Source organism: Rhinopithecus roxellana, chromosome 4, assembly GCF_007565055.1.
Source record: "Rhinopithecus roxellana isolate Shanxi Qingling chromosome 4, ASM756505v1, whole genome shotgun sequence".
Lineage (NCBI taxonomy): Eukaryota > Metazoa > Chordata > Mammalia > Primates > Cercopithecidae > Rhinopithecus > Rhinopithecus roxellana.
The window spans coordinates 18,226,489-18,246,140 of NC_044552.1; positions in this window are offsets into that span (position 1 = coordinate 18,226,489).

Here is a 19,652-nt window from a genome sequence, read left to right on the forward strand (position 1 = left end):
TTCTCACGAGATCTAATGGTTTCATAAGTGTTTGGAAGCGCCTCTGTTTTTCTCTCTCCTGTCACCTTGTGAAGAAGGTGCCTGCTTCCCCTTCCATCATGACTGTAAGTTTCCTGAGGTCTCCCCAGACACGTGGAACTATGAGTCAATCAAACCTGTCTCCTTTATAAATCACCCAGTCTCAGGGACATTCTTTACAGCAGTATGAAGACGAGCTCATACACCAACCTCGGGCAAATTATGTAATTGTGCCTGGTCTCCTCATTGGATGAAATGAGGCCATTAAGACAGAAGTGAGGATTCAAAGAAAGAAGATAACAGAGCACTCGGAGTGATGCCTGGCAGACGAGGTGCTTAATGAATGTTCATCTTCTTTTTTCTCAGAATAATCTCATTCCAAACCTGCTTTATTCATTATGCAACTCAAACTTCATGAAAAGACATTTAAAGTTAATTTTTCTAGGCTGATATTTTCCTATTGAGGTGATAGGTATTTTTCCTAGTATAAATTAGTAGCCTAATTGCCCCTATAGCCATAGAAACTAAATCATATTAAAATTGGGTGAATATAGTGAAAGAGAACAAACTGAGATTCAAATACATATGTTCTAGGTCTCAACTCTGATAATAAGCAGCCTCAGGTCCTCAAGGAACCTACTTCATTTCCTTAGCACTCTCCTTAAATATATGTAATAAGAAATCACCTTTGCAACTCTTTCCAGCATTAAAATTAAATTCTCTGAAGTGTCAGGATATGCAGACTATAACTACTCTGTATTTGTTAAGAAAAGATTGTGAGTAATGCAGAGAATGTACACTAAAGAGATTACCTCCATCAAGACCACATTGTTTTTAAAAATAAAAACAAAACTCTGTAATTAGAAACTTAAAGTGGTGACTAAATTGCTGAAAACAACTAGCGAACCACAGGAATGTGTCTGGGAAACTTGTCCATCAGGTAGTTCATGTTATTTTCATGCCCACATCTAGCAATGCCCAGTAGTCTAGTAAGGTCTGGCTGCTGGTGGAAACAGCAGTCAGGGATTCCCCCTGAAACTTATCCTGGGGAATAAAACATCTAAACTTCCACTGGATTTAATGCTGTGTCCCCAACTCCATGTCCAGCGCCATCACATGGATAGCTTGAAGTTGACCAGCATTTACACCATAGAAATCCACAAACACCGCAACTCAGGCTGTTTCCCCTCCACCCATGCCCCAGAGCTGGTTGTTAAACATTTCCCAGCACACCTTACTGCATGTTCAGTTTGGTCCAACTAAACTGTAAAAATTCAAACCACAAACTGGAACCTGTCTTGAATTGGTCTTCCTCTTCATGGGATCCTTTACAGGGACTGACTACTAAATTGAGATAGCATTTATTCTACTTCGTTCAAAATATGTATGAATTCTATACAATACATATGGATGATAGATGTATTGTGTATATGTGTGTATGAACATATATTGGAAATTAATAACTATTTTACAGAAGAACAAAGGCCTGGTTTGAAGTGAGAACCAGGACAAATAAGTAAAGATGCTTACTTCGGAGCATAGTCAGTTATCTTCTCTATTATATGCCTTCACTGGTCTTCTCTATTACATGCCTTGCCTGGCCTTGAGCTTAAATCTCTAGCTTTCCCTCCATTATTGGCAGATTGGTTTGTTCCTTCTTCCTCTCTTCTTTCCTTTCACATTCACTCTCCTCCTTGTTCTGGGAAGAATTTATGGTGCATATCTGTATGCTACCTGGTGATGATGTTGATGCACAGGCTAGCCTTTAAACATGGACAGAACACATAAGCAGAGAGGTAGCAGGGGGCGGGCAGAGATTTTAGACAAAGGCAATATGATGAAAGCAGGAATCACAACATTAATTTCAAGAAAAAAGTAGTTTAAAGGTATTTAAAGGGCTTTTTAAAGCATTAAGCAAGATTAAGACTATATAACAGTCACAAACATGTGTTCCCCCCCAAAAAAAATTGTAGAAGAATTTAACACACTCCTCTCAGAATTAGACATCAATTTTAAAAGGACAAGATATTATCCCATCATAATGCAATAAAATTAGAAAAATACAATAAAAAGAACAACAAAAATAGGTCAACTACTCAGGAAACAAAATGTATCTTTCTACATAATCATGTTAATAAAATTAAAACTCGAACTTAAAATTAAATATATCTAGAAAACAATCCAATAATTGCTCTCTGGATATATTTATAGGTACAGATATAGCTAAAGCAGTACTAACTACTTGATCTCAAGAGATTAGGAAAAAAGCCTATGAAAATAAAGCCAAATCTTTAAAAAGTAGAGAGAATCAATAAAGACATTTGCTGAAATTAATAAAAATAAGAAAAAAGTAGGAAAGCATATAAATTTTAAAGGTGATTATTTGGAAAGATGATTAAAATAGGTCTCCATGGACATGATTTAGAAAAAACAGGGGAGCATAAGCAGAGGGAGAATACAGGGAAGAAAAGTACGAATATGGAAGAGATGATAAGAACAGTAAGTAGTGTGCAACTGAAGCAATGAAGTTTAAATCTACAAAAATATTGTAATTTTCTAGCAAATATAAAGCACCAACATTCCCCATGAATGAACAAAAAAATTTTAATATGTTACTACCATAGAAGGCATTTAAAAAATGATTAAAGACCTACCATTGAAAAAGATCCCAGAGTCAGCTGGCTTCAAAGCTAAGTCCTACTAACGTTTCTTTACAGTTAACTTTAACATAATACATATTTGTGTATGAGAATTTCCCCAACTCATTCTCTAAAATTAATGTGTTCCTAATAACAAAACTTGATAAAAAATAGTGTAGTACCTAAGATAACCCTATAAATAAATACCTTTTATGAGTAAAAACTGCTAAAATTCTGAATAAAAAATTAACAAATGAAATTCAGTGTCTAAAAGGAACAGAGTTTCATCAAGTCAGTTTTACACCAAGAACGACCCAGTGCTCACCATGAGAAAACATATCAACATTATTTATTATATCCACAAGAAGAAGAATCATATAAGCATACCAACTGAGACCAAAATAACTTTTTTTTTTTTTTTTTTTTTTTTTTTGAGGAGTCTCACTCTGGCACCCAAACTGGAGTGCAGTGGTGTGATCTCGGCTCACTGCAATCTTGGCTTACTGCAAGCTCTGCCTCCTGGGTTCAAGCCACTCTCCTGCCTCAGCCTCCCGAGTAGCTGGGACTACAGGCGTCTGCCACCACGCCCGGCTAATTTTTTGTATTTTTAGTAGAGACGGGGTTTCACGGTGTTCGCCAGGATGGTCTGGATCTCCTGACATCCTGATCCACCCACCTCAGCCTCCCAAAGTGCTGGGATTACAGGCGTGAGCCACCACACCCGGCCCAAAAGAACTTTTATAAAACTGGAACAGCTGCTTCTACCAAAGCCTCAGTTAAATGGAAGTAGAAATGGAATATTTTACATATAAGAGAGGATTCTTACCCAAATCCAACCACTACCATAATTGCAAGTGGAAAAATGCTAAAAGCTAAAGTCATTTCCACTAAAATCAGGAACAGGCAGGGGTTCCTCCATCACCAGTGCTGTTCAGTGTAGTTTTAGCAGTCTGGAAAATGGCATAAGAAAAGAAAACAGTCCATTTAAGTATTGGAAGAGTAAAGATACCTCTTTTTTTTTTTTCTAGTAATACGATTTTATACACATAAAATTCATCACTTAAAGGTGGGGTGGGGAATGCCATTAGAATTCATTGAAGAATTTGGTAAGGATCTCTGTACACGATAAACATACAAAAATCATTAACATTTTTTCTATACTGATATTAAAGATCTAAAAATTGATATTAGGGAAATGCTAATTCATAACAGGGAGTAAGTCTATAAAAGAGGACAAAATCCTATAGGAAATGTTGTTCAGGGTATGTAGAGAAAACTGTAAAATCTTATTGAAGGAAGAAGGTTTAATATTATAAAATGTCAATATTTCTAAAAATTAACATGTAACATAATTGCAATTTAATCCTAGTGGATTCAGGCGAAATGTGAGTTGAATACAGTTATCTTAAAGTTTATATGGAAAAGAAAGTGTCCAAAGATAAAAAAGATAAAAGGTTTCAGGATTTGGAGGGTGAAGGGGTTACCTTGTCAACTATTAAGACATACAAGAAAATAACTCTAACCCCATAATCAAAATAAATGATATTGACATAGAGAAAGGCAAATAGGCTAACGAAGCACAACAGAAAATCCAGAAGCAGATCTGGGTTTACATGAGAGTGTGATAAATGGGCAGCTGGCATTTTAATTCGGTGGGTACAGTTTGATTTATTAAATGAGTGATGTTGGCACAAACGACTCTCCGTCTGGAAGAAAAGAGAATTAAAGCACCACCCACACTACACAGAAAACTAACACTAAAGGAAGTAAAGGTTTAAGTGTAAAATAATTAATTAACAATAGCAGTAATTTAGAGTAAATTTTAGGAGAATATACATAGGACCTAGAGAATAGGTAGATCTTTTAACAAACAAGCAAGCAAAACAGAAAAAAAGAAAAAAAGGTGGCAGGCGCTCAGAAGGTATACAGAAATATATATGTATATATTTATAGAGTATATATTTATATATATACAGTATAATTATATATATTCTTGATTGCCTACAGAAAAAAATTAAATATCTAAGATAAAAATATGGTGCTAATAAAATCAAAAGAAAAATGATACACTGGGTGAAAATATCTGTACTGCACATTATAAGGGGAATTATCTGTAGATAAAGGCAATTGTCCATAATATACACAGAGCTTTCACAGACTGTTAAAGACATACAACCTGAAAGTAAAATGGGCAAAAGAAATGAAGTGATTCGCAGAACATACCCAAGTGGTCAGTAGACACATAAAAAAATGCTCAGCTCCATTGGTAGTTAGGAAAACGAAAATGAGTAACAGGGTACCACTCTCAACGAGAAAAACCATCTGAGTCTGGTGACGTTGCACCAGCAGGGAAGCTGGTCAGGAGCACTCACAGACTTCTGCTGGAAACTCAGCGGCGGCTGCCTTGCTGCAAAAGCACGGCAACATCTATTCAAACAAGCCTAAAGAAATACATGTTGTTCAATCTAGCAAGCCCACTGCCAAAAATCTAGTCTACGAAAATAAAAGCATCAATGGGTCAAATATTTTCACATCATAGCAATTTCATAGTAGCCAAAAACTTTTAAAAGAAAAGAAAAAGAAAAAGAGAGGACTAAATAAATATCAAAAGAGATACTTGAATAAATATTATAAATGCGTACACTGAAATATTAGACAGTCATTAAAAAGAGTGAGTTGTATAGCAGCTTTCTCTATAATAGCACCAATCTGAAAACAGCCCAGGTGTCTATCCATGAGAGAATGAACACACTAAGTGTGGTATATTCATAAAATGGAATACTGCTCAAGGAAAAACAAAAGCTGGGAAGAACAAACCCCTGAACTTGTAAGGACTTCATATGCATCATGACTTCATAAATGATATATATGACGTTTTAGACGCAGCAAAACTCATCTATGGTAGGAAAAATCAGAATAGAGTCTGCCCCTGGGGGGGGAATCGGGAATTCACTGGGTGGGGGGCACGAGGGTACCTTTTGGGGTAATAGTGCTGCTGTATCTCAATAGGGATTTCGGTTACACAGATGTATGCCATCATCCGAACTCATGAGATAGTTCGCTCAATATTAGTGCTTTAGATTGTACATACAATTTACCTTGAAGGAAAAAATATCGAACACTAGCTAATGGCATGCGTGCAAAGTGTTTAAGGGGGAAGTATGCTGAGAAAGTCTGCAACTTTGCTTGAAATACATTCCCCCAAAATAAGATGGATTGGATGGTTACAGAGATGGATGGATGGAAAATAAGTATAAGTAATAGGTTAATGGTAGAATCGAGGTAGTGGGCATAAGGGTGTTTTCTGTAAAATATCTTCTTTTCCGTATGTTTAACATGCTTCGTCTATGCTTCATTTGGCATAGATCTAACAGAAAAAGATCTAACAGATTCTTAGATTCTGTTAGATCTATGCCAAAAGGCTCAAGGGGTATCTATAATGAGACGTGCAAGATGTAGCAAAAGTGTAGGGAATAAGGATTCTATTTTTTTAGAATAAACAATGACAAAAATACAATCATATATGTTTGTGGCTAGCTACCCAAATAACCCCATATAGTTCTATGATCATGAAGATATTTATATGAAGACCCTGCAGGACGGAGGTGGAGAGCACGAGGTGAAAGGTGAGGGCTGAATATACTTATGTACACAAGAGATGAGGAAGCGTGGACCTCAACACAGCGTCAACAGCCAGGGCCAGCACAGTTCCAGATCCTTGTAACGTCCTCACAATTTTCTATACTGTTTAAAAGGTCTTTCTATGATAATCATTTACCATTTATGTAATCAAAAAGTTGTTTTTATTATTTTAGTTTATATGCCTTTGTGGAATATGAGTGTGTGTGTGTGTGTGTGTGTATTTGGGAAAAGGCTTTAATATCTCTGTTATTGATCTTACTGTCAACTGATGTGTTTATTCAATTGAATGGTGGCAGGCTTATTATCTACTGCTACGTGTGCTATGAGAACAGAAAGAGTTGTTTATCAAAGCCTGGGATTGCCATAAAATTAACTTTTTGTTTCTCTTCAAATACGATGAAACACAGCAACAATGAAACACTCTCATAAAAAGAAAAAAAAAGCTATTCTTATTTTGAATCAACATAAACACAAACAAAAGAGAATTTTATCTTCTTGTTCTTAAAGGGATCTGAGAAATCATCAGGACCCCAGAAAACCGGGAACCACTCCTGCCCACAAGACCCAGAGAAGTTTCTTGTCTTCTCAGCTCCATGCTGCAACTGGCATGAATTCCACTCTGGAAACAGATACATTCACCACCAAGATTTGCTTCCCATGTTGTCCAATGAGCCAGAACCAGAACGACTGAGAAGTCAGCTTTGTCAGCCAGCCAAGGGCATTTGCAAGCCTGGAGGTTCAACAGAATTTACAGCTACAGTCTGAGGGGCTCATCCTGCAGGCCCGGCCTGAGGCCACCTTACTCTCAGACTCAGGTTTCTCCAAGAACTCATCAGACAGGTTGCTGCACAGCTCATGGTGTGACTGTCCCCAGCTGTATCCCTCAGGTCATTGCAAGTAAAAGACAGAGCATGAAAGAGAGTGCAGGGGCCAGGCGTGGTGGTGGCTCAGACCTGAAATCCCAAAACTTTGGGCGGCAGGGGCAGAAGCAGAGGACGGCCTGAGCCAGCAGTTCAAGACCAGCCTGGGAACATGGTGAGACCCTGTCTGTACAAAAAGAAAAAATTTAAAAAACAATTAACTTGGCATGATGGCTTGCACCTGTATTCCCAGCTACTTGGGAGGCTGAGGTGGGTGGATGACTTGAGCCCAGGAAGTTGAGGCTGCAATGAACTGTGAGGGCACCACTGTACTCCAGCATGGGCAACAGAGCAAGACCTTGTCTCGATTTTTAAAAATAAAGAGGGTGCAAGGAGGTCTTTTGACAAGGGACTGATCCTGAAAGAAGCCTATAAGGGTTATGGGGCATGGAACAATGGTGCTGACATGTGGGCACAGAGCACAGCTCTTCTACCACTCCTGGGCCAAAGGGCAAGGGCAGGCGGCCTGTTCCCATGCCTGGGGATGGAGGGCTCCAGGAGGGACCTTCCCCAAGCAGAGCTGAGACCAGGCTTCTGAGGGAAGTCGCCCACTCAGACCCCTCTGGGAGACAGCAGGGTCCTTTTAACCCCAGCTTGACTTCCTCATTCAGCACCATCACCCGCCCCAGCTCCTACTTGGCCAAATTCACATTGGCACCGAGCACGATGGGGAAGGCTGGAGCGAAAACTGGAGAGGCCAAGGAAGGCTTCCAGTGCTGCAGGCTTCTAGGATCTACACCAGCAGCAGCGTCAGCAGCCTACCCAGGTCCTGCTTGCATCCTCCCGCAACGTGGAGTGAGATTCTAGCCAGCTGAGCAACTGCTCTCTCTTCCCTCCCAAACCCAAGGGACACACAAGGAAGTCAAACTAATCCACACAAACACGCATGGATCTTGAGTCAGAAGAATGCACCTTGCTTTCCTGCTCTCCTGCCTCTTTGTGAATGCCTAGCTCTTCTGAAGTGGCCCAGTGAGTTAGGGTTAGGAGAATGAGGCCACCAGCAAAGTCCGAGGATAACGAATTCTCAGAGCAGCACAAGAAGGGAGCGACTTCCCCTCTGTACCTTGCCTGCCTCACTCTGGCCCTGGCCCTGTCTGAGAGCAGAACATAAATACACCAACAGGTTATTTGGGTATACAGTAAGCTAAGTCTGTAAACAACAACTCTTATGCCAGGTGACATCCTGACTGTATGTCATTGTGACAGCTGACAGTGAAATGGCGTTTTTTTTTTCAGCACCTCTCTATAAAAAGCTGCCTCAACTGGGCAACCTGAGTGCCAATTGTCCTGGGCTGAACAAGCTCAGTAATTCAAAACACATATGTCAAATGCCATTCATATCTTTCCCTTGAAATGGAAGTGCAGCCAGAAATCTTCCTACTTAGAGTCTCTAAGAAACAGCCTAGAGAATGGCAGCTGCAGCTGTTCTTCCTGCTATTGTATGTAGTACAGGAGTGAAGAACCTGTTCAGAAGGCAATTGCTAGATGCCACTGGCTGTGTGACCTTGGACCAGTGACTTAACTGATCTGAACCTCAGCCTCATCTTTAAAATGGAGATAACAACGTAGTTGGCCTCAGGAGGGCAGTTGAGAGGTTTAAATGAGATAATATAAACAATGCCTGGCACATGAGAATCAACCAAGGTTAGCAATTTCATTATTGCTATTTATTATTGCATGATTTTTTAAAAGACATTTTTGTAACTTTTTTAAAATGTAAACTGGCTGTCTAGATAATATGTTTCCATTCCGATTAATTACTGCCAGGAGAATGAAAGTCCTATTTAAAGTAACTTTGGCTTATTGGATGGGATGTTTTCGGCCATGATTAACAGACAAGAAAAAAAAAATACATAAATATAACAACATACTTATCCATGGTGTTTCTAAAGAAAATATCATTTCTTAACAAGAAAAATGATATTTATAGCAACTTCGTTTTTTGTTTTACTGTACCAGTTGTGTGGGAATTTTCTTAAAAACTTCCTAAACCCGAGTCTCATACCCTTGTCACTAATTAACTGTTCCACTCATTTAAACATTTGCTTGCCTTTGAACCTGGACCCTGTGGACCCCTGGTTGCTGAAGGCTGGGCCTGTCTGTCCGGCGTGTCCAGCCTGCTTCTCTTTGCAGAGTTATCTTGAATACTCTGTCCCAGTGGGAGCTGAACCGGACTCCATTCTGTATCTCCAAAGCCCATAGCGTTTTTGATCCAGTCAATGTTTGTAAATTTTAAATTACAACCTCCTTGTTATTTTCTGATCTGAGCAGTAACTGCTCTTGATTTATTCCTTTGCAGCCATCTGGAATGCTCAGCCTCTGACACCATACTCTATCCCCATGCAAAACATCCCCAACAGCTCCTCACACTTCAGGGACTGACTTTACCATCTGCCCTCCACAGAAACTAGCCTAAGGGGCTAAAACATTTTTATGGACCACATAATGTTCTCTGATAGAATGTTCTAAACAAGGGGATTGTCATACTCTTGGAAAGCAGGGTGGGGAAGCCCTCCAAGGGCCAGGACTTGGAGCACACCCATGTTAGCGGTTTGGGGAGAGGTGTCCAGGGAGAGGCACATCCTGCCTCAAGTGGAGGTGTACACCTGTCCCACTGGCAGGCCGTGGGGATGGGCTTCAGGGCCTGGAATCTCACATCTGAAAGGGAGATGAGTAAGAGTAAAGCCTCAATCCTAAAATCAACTGGGTCTTCGGACATTTCTAAAGGTGGATTCAGTCACAGGGCCCAAGCCCCAGTCCTGTCACTAGAACTGGGACTCGGTGGAACCAAGGTGAAGGTCTGCACACCAGAACTAGAATATAAAGTCACATGTGCCACCTCCAGGGTGACCTGACCTTGAGTCACAGAGTGTCGACTTCACCCATCTTTTGAGTCGGAAACTCCAAACACTCCCAATGCATTTGATGAAAATACACCCGACCATTTTTGCCTAATGAATTACCAGAGAAAAACAATGGTTTTCATTGACATGATTTACTATGTTCAAGGATACCTTGTGCTGCACAGTTTGTAGCGTTGCTTTATTCAATCCCTGCAAACGCTCAGAGAACCAGTAGTGTACAAATAAAGAACTGGAAACAAACTCAGCTCGTAAATGACTCCAACATTCTTTTTGTGACAGACACACTCTCATTTCAATGATTTCTGAACATGACACATGTCTCTTTCCACTTACATTTTAATCTCCCAGAGTGCAGGATTGTGTCTAAAACAGAAGAGCAGTCCTGGTAATGGCCAGTCTAGTTTTGATCATAAAGTAGGCTTACTCAGTGTATTTTACCTGACTAATATATTTGACCTTAAGAGTACCAACTCCACCCCTCTGGGCAGTTGAAAATCCATGTATAACTTTTGATTCCCCCCAAAACACAACTATTCATAGCCTGCTGTTGACCAGAAGCCTTACTGATAACATAAACAGTTGACTAACTTGTGCTTTGTATGTTATATGTGTTGTATACTAAGACGATGCCATTTAGAAAATCATAAGGAAGAGGAGGAGGAGGAGGGGTTGGCCTTGTCTCAGGGGCGGCAGAGGTGGAAGAAAATCCACGTGTAAGTGAGTGGTGCGGTTCAAACTCGTGTTGTTCAAGGGTCAAGTGGACGTTAATCAAAGGTCACCAGAGTCCAGCAAAGCAATTCCAGTGGAAAGTGTGACTCACAGTGCTGAATCCTACACCCTTCGATGGGAGCACACATGTGCAGAGGATTGCCCCGTTTTCATCTAAGAAACACGAGGTTGCACCAACATGGGTGCTGCCACCCAAGCAAATCCACTGCTTCAGACGCCATGAGCATGGACGGTTTCACACGGATTGTCTTATAGCCGCGATATAGTTGCATGTTCACTGACTTCTGCACAGGAGTAGCTGAGGGCAGCCACAGGATGACAAGCACAGCTGGTAGCTGGGTCCATGCCAAAGTGCACCTGGGCCTCATGTGAAGAGAAGGCCTTAGTGGGTGGGCCCAGACCCCCTACCCCACTTCAACCACAGCAAGCCTGCCATTTCTATTTCCAGCTGAGAGTGGCCATCATCATGTTGTTACAAGATGCCAGGCCTCTGTCCAGGGCTTTCGTAGTGTTCATTTGTGCTTATCGCCATCCTATGAGACAGACACAATTCTTCTTCTCATTTTAAAACTGAAAAAAGTAAATCTTAAAGAACTTTTGAAATGTGTTTCTCAGAACAAGCCCAGTGGCAAACCTGGACGATTTACCCAAGACATTTATACATAAAATGCCTTCCAATTTCCATTGGGCAAAACTCTTTATTTGATGCCATTTAATACCTCATTATGTTAGATTCTCTAACCAGAAGCTACATATAAGGGTCATCCAAACAATTTCTCCACTTGGCCTTTTAAAGTAAATAAGTAAATAAATAAATAAATAGAGATGGTAAATTCATGCTGAATATTGTAACACTGCCTCCAGAAGACTTAACTTGAAAAGTTAAGTCTTAACTTGAAATTAATAGCATATTTTAGAATAAAATGATACATATTTTCAACAATTTTATGGAATTTGTAGAGTGGCACTGCAGATAGGATACAGCAGTGGTTCCCGAGCAGGGAACAGATTCAGCCCCCATGGGATAAGTGGCAATGTCTGGAGGCATTTTGAGTTGCCACTGACTGAGGAGGGGGTGCTGCTGGCACATGGTGTGCGGAGGTCAGGGATGCTGTTAAGGACCTACCATGCACAGCACAGCCCGCACAACACAGATGTATCCTGTCCAAATGTCAACAATGTTGAGACGTAGGTGGGTCAGTCTGTAGGTGTGAAGGTAGGGAGATGGATGCATGGATGGATGCATGGATGGATGGATGGTAAGACAGATGGACAAGAATATGCCCCAGAAGTTACTTTTGAGGCAAAGGCTGATTTAAAGTACTACAGTTATTCTAGTTTTGGTGTGGTCTTGTCATGGGACTTCTGGTCAAATCGTTCCAACTTGATATGCCTTTCTAAGCACACCAGAGTTATCAGTCCTGTGTAGGAGAAACTCATCAGTACATTGAGGACTGACGTGAAATCTTACAGACCCAGCAAGGAATCGCCATCATCCAATAAACGAGAAGAAAGGGAAAAAACACAGAATATTGTTTCAAGGTTCTAAAACTACTCAGCTAGAAAAATAATGATACCATTCATGGAAATAAAGGCATTGGAAAAGGAACCAAACTGCATGGGAGAAAAAGAGTCCAATTGTGTGATGCCACTTTGGACATGCTGAGTTTGAAATGGCTGTGAGGCGCCCGTGCTAAGGCAGCAGGACACGGAATCGATCTGGAGATGAGCATTTGGTTTTAAAGTCGTGGCTCAAGCCTGGAGACGAAGACTGTTTCCTAAGAGCAAGAAAGTGGTCACACTGGAGTGATAACACTGAGAGGGCACTGGGCTTCAGAGAGCACCCTAAGGAAGAGCTGGGAGAAGGGGGAGTATGCAAAGTGATGGGGGAGGACCAGGAATGGCATGAGGGGCCTGGGAGGAGACGGTTTACAGACAAGGTGTGGTCATTAGAAGTAAGCGCTACAAGGAGAGCCAGATAAAAATCACCATGGTTAAGGTCATCACGATTTGCAGAATGACCAGCAGCCTTCATACTTGCACAGATGCAGAGTTGGGAATAGACCCTAGAATACAATGGAGACACTGTAGGTCGACCACTTGTTAGAGAAGTAGAACAATGAAGAAGAGCAGACTTGGGGAGTATCTAGGCGTTGGCTGGTTAATTTTTCCCTACAATGAGAGCTATCTAAATATGTTCTGGAAACAAAAAGATGGGAGGAATAGTTGACAAAGAAATGTAATGATCACAGAATCAACCACTTTTATGAATAGAAAGAAGAAAGAAAGAATAGTTATAAACATTTGAAATGCTCAAGTAACAAGGAAAATTTTACTTTACCAATGTGTCTTAGCCAAGAAGGATCAAATACTGAGATTTATTTTCTAACTTGCCTGAAACAATCAGAGTCTTTTGGATGTATTTCCACTTGAAAAAAACAAAATGCTAGGAAACTGACTGGATGGCATCGAAGAAAACTCTCTTCGTGTGCCTTGTATCAACATCTGTAAAAGTTGCTCCTACTTTCGTAGTCAGACTAGATTTTACAGCTTCCAGGAGAAACTTATGCAAGGTGTTTGGCATGAACTTGCCAATCAATGCTTATATTTTAAAAGCAGAGTAATGTGTTAGCTTAGTAAGTCTATTTTTATGCCAAGAGGGAAAATGGTAACATTGACCTGAAACGGTTCCAGTGACTGATAATCTGTAGAAAAAGAAAATGATGCAATTCAGAGTTATAATGACTATTGGGGATAAGACTAGCAGAGTCACTTGCTTGCTGCTTTGGCAAGGCCTGGCCCTGAGTCCAGTCGCATAAACATCCTTTGTAAAACTTGTTACAGAGTCAGGACACCAAAATCCAACCTCTGTAATTGCAGAAGTATTTTGCATATTTTTAACAAAATGCAGAAATCTGGGTCAAGGATGACCATCATCCAAATTATTCTATCTACCTGAAATAAAACTTTGTATCTAACCACTTGTTTATACCCACGTTGTTTCAAAAAGGATTTAGTGGCAAATTTATTTTCTTTGTAAATATATAGCCTGTCTTAAAATTCATGCATAAAATATGACTGAAACATGACCAGGCATGGCATAAATAAAGAACATTTAAATTTTCAAAGGCACAGCCTCCTTTGGAAAGAAGCATCTGTGGAAGGTAGAATTCATGTCTGAGAGCAAAGACGTGACCCTAGTGATCACCTTTTCCAATCACCACCCCCAATTTGTACAAGATTAGCAATCGGAGGCCAATATCAGTGACGTGAGTTGCCCACAATATTCCTTTAACTCCGATTTTATTTTTCTTTTGATTTTTTATTTTTATTTTCATTTTTGTGGGTATGTAGTAGGTGTATATATCTATGGGGTACATGAGATGTGTGATACAGGCATGCACTGTGAAATAAGCACATCACGAATAATGGGGTATTTATCTCCTCAATCATTTATGAACTGAGTTGCAAACAATCCAATTATGCTCTTTAACTCTGATTTTAAGAAGAACGGAGACCAGAGTTGTCCATTGTCCTCAGCAGAATTTTCTTCCCACCTGAGAGCTGCATAGATTTTTGGGTTGCATAGATTTCCTTTTGGGTTGCATAGATTTTGCTAATCATAATGACAACATTAAATCTTGGTTTTGTAGCTCTTGTTTGTCTAAAGTCATTTTGGGGGGATCGTTACTACTTTTGCAGCAATTATCAAAACTGTTGATTTCTCTCATGAGATCACCGGAGTAGGAGCGAGCTCATTTTCCACACTCACCCCCTGTGAATGAGAGTGGAGAGCAGAGTGTCCTGGTTCCTGAGTGCTCCGCTGGAGGACAGGCTGGAGATGACAGGCAGCCGGTAGTAAGCCCCTTCCCAAGTGCCTGCAGAGCACAGCGAGCTGAGAATACAGACATGCAGGGCTCTATTCAGTTGAAATCCCAAGCACACTGGTCATCACGTAGAATCTGAAGGAGAAGGTGTGTGGGGAGTGACACCCACCGCGGGGGTCAACATAGGCCCAGCCAGGAGACTTCTCAGCCTTAGGTGGGCTCTTCTCTGAGCCTAGATATCAGGCAGCTCAGGGAGGACCCCACCAGGAAAGTCTCAGGGCCAAGGAAGCGGCATATGCAGTCCCAGGACAGAGCCTGGCAGTTTTCCACGGTGCTGTAAGAGCGCCCTCAGTGGCACACGCTTCTGCACTAAGCAATGCCACCCGAATCAGCTGCGCAGAAACCTGGCCCAGCACCCAGAAGACGCGCAACACAGCAGAGCCCTGAATGCCACTGACATACCACGTCTCCACCGAATCCTCCCCTAAAACACAGGCATTTTATTTCCCTTCCCCAAGTTTCTCCTTTTTGAGGGTTGAATATCAAATGACAATGGCTTCCATCACATAGAATGACCTTGGATGAATGATGTTCTTCACTATATTCAAATTGTCTTAGCGTCTTAGAAAAATTGTAAAACAACTTTTGTTAAAGTGACTACTAGCAATTGCTCTAAGACTGGCCTCTGTCCAGCAATTGTACTACACTGGGTGTTTGGCAAGAATCAGCCACGCAGAAAATGGTTCTAAAGAAAAAAAAAAAAAAAAAGCAAGCCTACAAAATATGCAAATCACACTGGATTTCAACTTTTAGACCTCTGACATTTAATAACACAAAAATAAATTTTGTCTTTCCAACCTGACTCTCCTCATTACTTGATTTTGGGCCCTTAATACAGATCAAGTTTTCTTAAAGGAAGGGCAGCATTGGGAAGGAAAAGAAGTGGAACATGCTGAATTATCAACTACGTTTCATGACAAAGCTGCTTCCTAGGTTCAAGAAAATGTATTAACTTGAATTATACCAATTCTATCAGTGCTTTATTGATAGACCTATGCAGTAAACATGTTTTGATGAATGTTTTGATCACTTTATAAATTGCATTCAAGCAAATGGTTGCTTCCAAAGCAGCGTTTCCAAACAGTGTCAGAAGGAAAGCTAGAGATGTTTACAGGTGCTTAATGGGAAACAAGGCATTCGCGGTCAGATGGAACATTCTGTTTGATCTTCTCCCTCTTGGAGATTTCTAAGATGCACTGATGTATCTTAGAACATCAAGGGACGATTTGACCACAGAACCCCATCTCCCTGAAATTTTCCCTAAGACTCCAGTGGGTCTTGGTTTCCCTCGACACCAGCTGTGAAGCATTATTCTGAAGTCTCTAGAACATTTCACTCCTTTAAGTGGTTTAAAGAGTCTACTTGTGTTTCGTTTTCACTAGCAGTTTAGTTGATAAAGTATTTCCTCATACATAATCCTAAAGCAAACTTTGGCCAACGTCTTAGGTCCTGAACCAAGGAGGGTTTCATGACGTACATAAGCCACCACAGAAATGGTAGGAAATCCTCCCACCCATGCCCGTAGTGGCACATTTATCTCCAAACACAGCTAACTGCCTTTTTTACCTGCCCATCCCCGACGAAGACACAGCCAAACACCCACACCTGGTCACTGGCAAGGCCTTGCACTTTCTGAAGCTTGACTTCATGCTCTCTCCCCCGGTTTGCTCCTTCCTCATTCTCTACACCTCAACACCATCTCCTTCTACTTGAAACATCTAGCTGGACCACTGCCTGCTCACTTTCCTGGTCAAGTCTGCTTTCAAGAAGAATCTAACATAGAAATCTCACCATGACTCAGCTGTCCAATGAAGCTTTAAATGTTACCTTTCCTAGTGATATTTGTTTTTTAAGAGGAACAATTACATCAATTCCTACTTAAAGAATACAGAGATTTTATCATTATTACACAGAGATTTTATCATTATTATTTATTATTATTATTATTTTGTAGAGATGGGATCTTGCTGTGTTGCCCAGCCTGGTCTCAAACTCCTGGGCTCAAGTGATCCTCCTACCTCAGCGTCTCAAAGCACTGGGATTATAGGAGTGAGCCACTGTGCCTGGCCCAAGAATGCAGAGACTTTAAGCCAAAGGGAACATAAGGGATGATCTAATATGACACCAAATGACACGCAGGACCAAAGAGTTAAAGCTGTTGGACCCAGATCACGCAACTCAGTAGACGCAACATCAGACATGCATCAAATACTCTATAAGGGACAGATGAGTGACTGTATCTACGTAGACATTTGCTTATTTAATAAAGATGATTTGTCAGTTATTTTATTTTATTGTTGTGTTTGTTTCAAGGGCAAGTTGTTCTCACAGTTTGGGCACATTACGGGCTGAGCATGTGGCTGAGCCAGTTTGCCAGACTTTAGGACACCCTCCTTCTACATATTTTAGAGAAAAAGAGGAATTCCTGAAAGTCCTCACCCCGCCTACTTTTAAGACTGACCCCAGAAGGCGCCATGACAGCGTGATTCTCAGGATGGTTGAAACAGAAGCCCTTGGGCTCAGTTTTTCTCTTTGTATGTCTGAGGGGAAAGGAAAGCAATTCTAGACCCCACAAGTATCTGACAAGCTCCCTCCCTGTCCCTGTCACTGTTTCAGACACCTGGGAGGTGTTGTAACAAACAGAGACGGAGTCCCTGTGCTGTGGACCGAACACTCTAGTGAGGGCGGCCTCTGGGTAGCAAAGTCACACAGAAAGTTTGGCACGGAAACCTAGAACTCAGGGGAGAAAGAGCAACGTGGGAATGAGCAGAGGAGGGCATTTAAGCGATAGGATGTAAAGTATCCAGGGAGAAGAGGAAGATAAAGCAGATCAGGAAAAGGAAGGGGAGCCAGGAAAGGAGACTGACAGGAAGCTACCCCCGCTGCAAAAATAAAATTAAATTAAAATTAAAGCAAAGGACGACAACAACAACGAACCAAGTTCGGAGGCCCCAGAAGCCAAGCAAGAAAGGGGGAGTGACCTGTCCTAACGATGCCGGTTACCACCCAGCCAGGCGCAGGATGGGAACCAGGGAATGACGTTTCATCCGTCCACGTGAAACTCACTGGTGAATACGGAAAGAATGGAGGAAGTAGAAACTGTCTAGAGGACTGTTTTAAAGAGCCTTGCTATGAAAAGGAGATGGAAATACAGCAGTAACTGGCATGGAAAGTGGGCCAAGCAGGGGCTTTTCGGAAGTAAGAGAGAGTCCGAACGTTCGTGTGCTGTTTGAAAAGATCCAGAACAGGAGGTGAGACCAATGCTGCAGCAAGAGAGCCGACCTTGTCAGCGAGGGCGGCCCTGGTTCTGGAGGGGAGAGTGGATGGCCTGGCACACAGCAGGAGGGAGCCTCCTGCCAGAGGAGCAGAGGCAGCTCACCCAACAAGGAGGGGCTTTGGTACTCGATGCAGACGCAGGGATGAGCTGGCTCTTTGTCCAGGGCTTCTGTTCTCTCAGCCAAATAAGAAACCAGATCGTCAGCTGGGAGTGGGGATAAGGAGGGTCTCTGTCATTGAAAGGGGGGAATGGCACGAGGCAGACATCCCAGCAGTGCCCAACTGAAAGCCTTGGGTGTAACTTGGAGCAGAGCTGTCTCCCAGGGGATGAGGAACTAGGGCAGGGAAAGCTTGGGGCGAAGCCAAGCTCTGGGTTTTTCCAGGAAGCTTGAGGGTGTGTGCAAAGGGCATGCTGAGAATGTGGCGCCTTGCACTCTAAGCCGCGTGGGTGTGGGGGTGCCCGTGTGCAGGAGTCAGGAGGAGTAGGGGCAGTAAGCAGGCTGCCGGGGTGGGCCATGGGGACCAAGGAACGGGTAACGATGAAGTCACTGGTGATGGCAAGTCTAAGGAGTCACCGTGCAAAGCAAGGACTGAAAGGAGGTGGGTGGAAATGCCTGTAAGTGCAGAAGCACCCATGTGTGCAGAGGTCTGCACGTTAGAGAATCACCCAGGGAGCCGTACAGTTGCCAGGAATGACGCCAGGAGAAGAGGTGAAGAAGTCAACCATGGGGCTCTGTGGTGACTGCAAGGGGAGCCAGGCCTTCGGTAGGAAACTGTGGGGAATGGTAACATTCACTACAGGAGAATGGTACAGTCTGAGGGGGTGCAATTCAAAGGAGATGGGATTTTTCAGGGCAAACAGGGAAAATGGTGGGGAAGCTGCTAGAAGGAGCAGGGAGCATCTAATTCCAACTCCAGGAATGAAGGTCCTGGGGTTTGGGAGAAAAGGCATTGTATGGTAAGCAAGGTCCCCGTGGGCCTTCCAGGTTATAAGTAGAGTAAAATTAAACAATAATGGAGCCAGTAGTTTTAGAGGGAAGGGATGTTTCAAACTTGTATACCCCAAGGTTTCTCAAGTTCTGCGCTATTGACATTGGGGGCCAGATATTTCTGTGTCGGAGGCTGTCCTGTGCATGGTAGGATCTTTAGCGGCGTCCCAGGCCTCAACCCACTAATGTCAGTAGCATTCCCTAGTGATTGTGGCAACAAAAAGGTCTCCAGATATTGACAAATGTCCCTGGGGGCAACATCACCCTAGTTGAGCATCTCGGACCTGCCCTAACAACCACAGTTGCTGTTCCTCTTTACCATGGAGAGTGTCCCCTGGGAAAAGCAATAACACACTCCCGTGAAAGACAAGGTTTTCCTTGAAACAGGCATCAAGGTGGGGGCCAGTATTATCTCTGTTTCAGCAACAACCTAAAGAAAGTTGCATAAGGAAATCACTGTCCCGTGGCCTAAACACTGGTAGAATTGGCTTACTGTAGACCTCAGCAGTCTATGCAGTATTTATAGCTAAAACTTCCAGGATGCAAACTTTAAGTCCTAGAAATAAACATACAAGCCTCTAAGGGGTTCTATCAAAACCTGCCACCCGATTTCCTAAAAGGAGCCTTATCATGAAACTTACTCTACAGATTTGCATGGGACGATGTGCCTCACTATCACAGCTGTGCA